Here is a 6,226-nt window from a genome sequence, read left to right on the forward strand (position 1 = left end):
ACCATCAAGAATAAGTATCCCCTACCAAGGATAGATGACTTGTTTGACCAGCTTAAAGGAGCGTGCTGTTTTCCGAAGATTGACTTGAGGTCGGGCTACCATCAATTGAAGATTAAGCCAGAAGACATACCGAAGACTGCATTCAGAACCAGATATGGACATTACGAGTTCTTAGTGATGTCATTTGGATTGACTAATTCCCCAGCTTTTTTCATGGGTCTAATGAACCGGGTGTACAAGGAGTACTTGGATAAGTTTGTGATTGATTTATTGATGACATCCTCATATATTTGAAGACTAGAGAAGATCATGTTGAACATCTGAGGATTGCCCTGCAAAGGTTAAGAGAGAAACAGTTTTATGCTAAGTTTTTGAAGTGTGAATTTTGGTTGGGCGAAGTCCAGTTCTTGGGTCATGTAGTGGGAAAGGATGGCATTAAGGTGGATCCTGTAAAGATTGAGGTTATATCCAAATGGGAACAACCAAAAACCCCGATAGAGGTTAGAAGTTTTCTTGGATTAGCAGGTTATTATCAAATATTTGTAAAGGCCTTTGCTAAAATTGCGACCCCATTGACCAAGTTGACCAGGAAGAATGAGAAGTTTATCTGGACATAGAAATGTGAGGAAAGCTTCCAAGAATTGAAGATTAGATCAATAACAGCTCCAGTGCTAGCATTGCCAGATGAGACGAGAAATTGCATAATCTACAGTGATGCTTCTTTGAAAGGTTTAGGCTGTGTATTGATGCAACATGATAAAGTTATTGCTCATGCCTCGAGACAGTGAAAACCCTATTAGCAAAGGTCTCCAGTGCATGACTTGGAATTAGTAGCAATAGTGTTTGCGTTAAAGCTGTGGAGACATTATTTATACGGAGAAAGGTGTGAGATATATACGGATCATAAAAGCTTAAATATATATTCACCCAGAAGTATCTAAATGTGAGACAACGGAGATGGCTAGAACTGATTAAGGATTACGATTATTCCATTAACTACCACCCAGGAAAAGCCAATATAGTGACATATGCCCTGAGCAGGAAGGAAAGATTGAATGCGATCAAAGTTTTTGGGGAACTATCAAAAGAATTGGAAAAGCTGAATATTGAAGTTCGAGTGCCAGAAGATAATAAAGAGCAATTGTATGAGAGCACTTTTCAGCCAGAATTGCTGGACAAGATTAAGAAGTGTCAGGAAGAAATAATGGATCAAGGACTAGATAGTTTAACTGGAGAAGAACTTTGTACTAAAAAGGATAACAAAGGTATGCTCAGGTTTTCCTCAAGAATATAGATCTCTAATGGGACTGAACTGAAGAATGAGATTTTACGGGAAGCTCAAAGCTCTAAATTTTCTATTCACCCTGGGAGTACTAAGATGTATCAAGATTTGAAGAAGAACTTCCGGTGGCCAGGAATGAAGAAGGAAATTGTGAATTGGGCTAACAAATGCCATACATGCCAGACAGTGAAGGCAGAACATCAAAGACCAAGTGGATTCTTATAGCCTTTGGAGATTTTACAGTGGAAGCGGGAAGAAATTATGATGGATTTTGTAGTAGGACTACCAAAGATGAAGTCGAACAATGATGTTATTTGGGTAATTATTGATAGATTGATAAAGTCTACATATTTCCTCCCGATCAATGAAAAGTATTCTTTGGATAAGTTAGTCAAGCTATATTTGGATTAAATTGTGACCAAGCATGGAGTCCCTGTTTCAATTGTGTCTGATCGAGATCCAAGGTTTAATTCAAGATTTTGGATGAAATTCCTAGGATGTTTAGGGACTAAGTTGAAGATGAGTACCGCCTACCATCCCCAGATAGATGGCCAAAGTGAAAGAACAATTCAGACAATATAAGATATGTTAAGGGTTTGTGCTTTGGATTTTAAAGGAAACTAGGATGATCACTTGTCGTTGATTGAGTTTTCCTATAATAACAGTTATCATTCCAGTATAGGAATGTCGCCCTACGAAGCTTTGTATGAACTTAAGTATATGTCCCCACTTTATTAGGATGAATTAGGAGAAAAGAAGTTGTTAGGTCTTGAGTTGGTTCGACAAACCAATGACGCAGTTATATTGATTCGAAAGAAGATTAGAAGCTGGTCAAGATAGACAGAAAAAGAATGCCGACCTACATCGAAAGGACATGGATATAGAAATAGGATCGTTGGTATTACTGAAAGTGTCACCTTGGAAAGGGTTGGTTAGATTTCGACAGAAAGGCAAACTGAGTCCTAGATATATCGGACCGTTTGAAGTATTGAGAAAAGTTGGTAAAGTTGCCTATGAGTTGGCGCTACCTCCGCAATTGCAGCACATCCATAACGTGTTCCACGTATCTATATTGAAGCGTTATATCCCCAATTTGAATGAAGTCATTGAGTATGAACCAATCTAGCTTCAACCATATTTGTGCTACGTGGAACGACCAATCCAGATCCTAGATCGTAAAGAGCGAGTCCTTAGAAATAAGTCTATTCCCATAGTTAAAGTATTGTGGAAGAATCCTCAAGTGGAAGATTCCACTTGGGAGTTAGAGTCAGATATATGCTTGACAAAAATCCTTACTTGTTTAGTCAGATCAGATTCTGAGGACATAATCTTTTTAAGGGGGAAGGATAAAATGACTCGTACATTACTACATTATTTAAATATGTAATTATTGAATAATTAAATAAATAAAATATGTGTATGGGTTCTGTCAGATGTATACTATTTTGTTATTAATTATATGTGATCATTGGTGTCCGAAGATCATTTGTGTAATTAGTTGTGAAGCTGTGTTGTTTTGTTTTTATATTTAAAAGTCATTTTTTAAGATTTAATTTCATAAATACTTGGACTATCTCTAAAATCATTTTTATTGCTTTATAATTTTATTTATTATTTTTAGGAGTTTATAAAATATAGAAATCAATATTTCATTAATTATTCAGTCTTGAATGATTTTCTGATTTTATTTTATTTTAAATTTAGTATTAAATTCTGAAAAGTTTAAAAAATTATGAATTCATATTTTATTAAGTTTGTAATTTTTTGAGAATTTTAAAATTATTTTGAAAATTTTTCGATCTTTATTTACCCGCGTGATTGTTCATTAAGTTGTAAAATACGGGTCTAATTTGCATTTCAGAAATGATTTAAAAATTCCGGAAATTTTATTTCATTATTTCCTAATTATTCTGAGATTTTTTTTTAAAATTATTTTCGTGAATTACGGGTTATTTTACCCGTAAGTTATTCATTGAAAAATTGCAAGTTGCGTGTCAGAAGCGGATATAATCGAGCGGAACAGGATAAATATATAATTAATCTTATCATTTGTTTTTCTCTCTCTCAACCAACAGTCTCTATCATCTCTCTCTCTCTCTCCTAATTCTCTCTCGTCTCTCTCACTGAATATCTCTGTTCACTCTCAATCTCTCCTCTCGATTGTTCTCTTTTCTTTCCCCCACAAAGCCTCTGTTCTTGGTAAGCTTCAGTTCATTGATTTATTACTGTTGTGGCCGCCCTGTTGTCGCCGGCTCTCCAGCCAGGCAACGGCGGTGGCGCGTGCTGTGTACCCTTGTATACAGTCATTGTTCGCTTCGATTTTCTGCTTAATTGATGTTGTTGAGTGGCATTTATGACACTTTATAATGCTCTATTAAGCTTTGAATTGGTGCATTTGTACTCAAGTTGTTGGTGTTTCAATGTGTTTTCTAGTATTTTTTATTTCAGGCATTAATTCGGAAGTCAAACAAATTAGCATTTATTTGTGCTAATATAGTTTTAGGATGGTGTCCATGGAATAAAGTCCGGCAAACCAACTCATTGCAGAAAGAATTGAAGAAAAACAGAATTTTCTCCAGGAGCACGGCGCGCCCGCGCTATCATAGCGTGACTGCGCCCAAACTACAGAGATGCATCATGCCCGCGCAGATGAAGTGCGCGGCTGTGCCGGGTCGGGATGTTAAAATCCCGATTCTACTTGGCTTCTAATTGGAGGACTTCTAAATTTGCATGGGCTGCTATATATACCTAAATAAAAGACGTTTTTCAAGAGAGAGACATACTAGAGCACAAGGAGAAGGCGTAAGAAGACCGTTTTAGCACAATTCAACGAAGACGAAGAAGATCTAGTTCCTACTTGTGGTTTTTTGTTCTAAGTTGTACCTTGGATGCTAGTTTTCTTATTCGTGAACCTATACTCTTGTTTCGTACTTTGTTTATTTTTTGTTTATAAATACTACGTATATTATAACATACTTTTATCGGAACCCACGTTGATGATGAGTCCAATTATGGGCTAATCTTTATCGTGGGTTTCTAACGGATTTATTTATGGATTTCTTTAGTTGATTTGTTTCGATGCCTTAGTGTGTGGTGATTTTATGATAGCCTAGTATTGGTTGTGCTTATTTGTCTTATGAGCGTCGCGGACTTATAAGATAGCATGTTAATTCTTAATGAAGCGATAGTGAATTTAAGGATTTAGAACTTACCATACTAGCATAGGTTCATGTGTTATTGTTATGCATGGTTTGTAGGTAATTTTAACCATCTTACTTGCCCTATGTAATCACAATGGATAACTTGTGTATTAAACCGTAATATTGTCAAATTCTATAGACATATAGGGTCTCAATATAATTGGTGTCTATTCAGCTTCTATCTCTTTTGTGGATGTCTGGTAGTATGGTAATCGTACAACGAAAGTTGGCGTTTATCAGTTTCGTGTTATTTGATTAGTGTCATCACCTTAACATGCTAAGTTTAAGAACGAAAAGGCTATTGAATGAAGAACTTAATAAAGTTAGAATCCCATATTTGTGTTATATATTATTCAACTCTCTTTACTCTCTTTAGTTAATGTTCTCTAGTATAATTCTCACTAGTTAATCATAGTATAATCAAAACTCAATTTGTTATTCATATTAGCAGTGAATAAGAGCCATATTATTGTTGTATAAGTGCATAAATCACAAAGTTAACCTAAACCAGTCTCTGTGGGAATGAACTAGAAATAATTTTATATTAATTTTGAACGCGTACACTTGCATGAATTTTAGCACGTGTTTAGCGACTAACAAGTTTTTGGCGCCGCTGCCGGGGACTACAATGTTAACTTTTAGTTTATGTGTTTGTCATCAGTGATTGTTAAAGTTCATTGACTTGGACATTGTTAATTACTTACTCTTTTCCTTGTTGTGTTTCAGGTACTCGAGTGAGCGTGTATGCATACGCGTTCGTGGGCTCGTAAGAGAACTCTGGATTAAGCCGAGGAAGAAGCTGTAGTGATTCGAAGGGAGGATGAAGAGAAAGTAGAAGAAGAAGAGAAAGTCGAGGAACCAGCTTTAGTAGTGATGGGAGATCAAGCAGAAAATCCTAAGGCTCTGATGGACTATGCTCAGCCTAAGATCAATGATATTCAGTCAAGCATCATCAGATCGGCCATCTCGACTAACACTTTTTAGATCAAGTCGAGCACGATTTAGATAAAGAACTCAGTTCAGTTTGGGGGTTCTCCTAATGAAAACCCTGACATGCATATCAGGGATTTCATCGAGATCTGCGACACTTTCAAGTTCAATGGGGTGACTGAAGATGCTATCAAGCTGCGACTCTTCCCATTCTCTTTGAGGGATAAAGCAAAGTGCTGGTTACATTCTCTACCACCAGGGTCTATCACCACATGGGAGGATCTTGCTCAAAAGTTTCTCACTAAATTCTTTCCTATGGCGAAGACTGCTGTAATCAGGAATGCTCTTACTCAGTTTGCTCAACAAACTTGAGAATCTCTGTGTGACGCTTGGGATCGATATAAAGAGATGCTAAGGAAGTTCCCACACCATGGCATGCCTTATTGGATGATTATAAACTGTTTCTATAATGGTTTGGGCGCTCAGTCTAGACCTATGCTTGATGCAGCGTCTGGTGGAGCCTTATGGGCCAAAAGCTATAATGAAGCTTATGAGTTGATTGAGCTCATGGCAGCTAATGAATACCAGAATCCTAGGCAAAGAATGTTGCAAGGCAAGGTAGCAGGAATTATGGAAGTGGATACAGCTACGGCTATAACTGCTCAACTTCAAGCTTTGACGATGAAAGTGGACTCTTTGGGGAATTATGGAGTCAATCAAATCTCTAGTGTTTTTGAGCTTTGTACGGTGGCGCATGAAACTAAGCAGTGCGCTATTTCCAGTGAATCAGTTAAATTTTTGAGCAACTTTCAGA

The 6,226-nt window shown here is 36.9% G+C and overlaps 1 non-coding gene across 1 annotated transcript; it reads right to left on the reverse strand.

The window, feature by feature from the left end:
- Nucleotides 1-5,742: 5,742 nt before the first annotated feature.
- On the reverse strand, nt 5,743-5,849 carry LOC141688682 (small nucleolar RNA R71). The gene has a single exon (XR_012562115.1). It is a non-coding gene; the product is annotated as a small nucleolar RNA R71 (small nucleolar RNA).
- Between the last annotated feature and the right edge of the window lie 377 nt (nt 5,850-6,226).

Source organism: Apium graveolens, chromosome 9 (genome assembly GCF_009905375.1).
Source record: "Apium graveolens cultivar Ventura chromosome 9, ASM990537v1, whole genome shotgun sequence".
NCBI lineage: Eukaryota > Viridiplantae > Streptophyta > Magnoliopsida > Apiales > Apiaceae > Apium > Apium graveolens.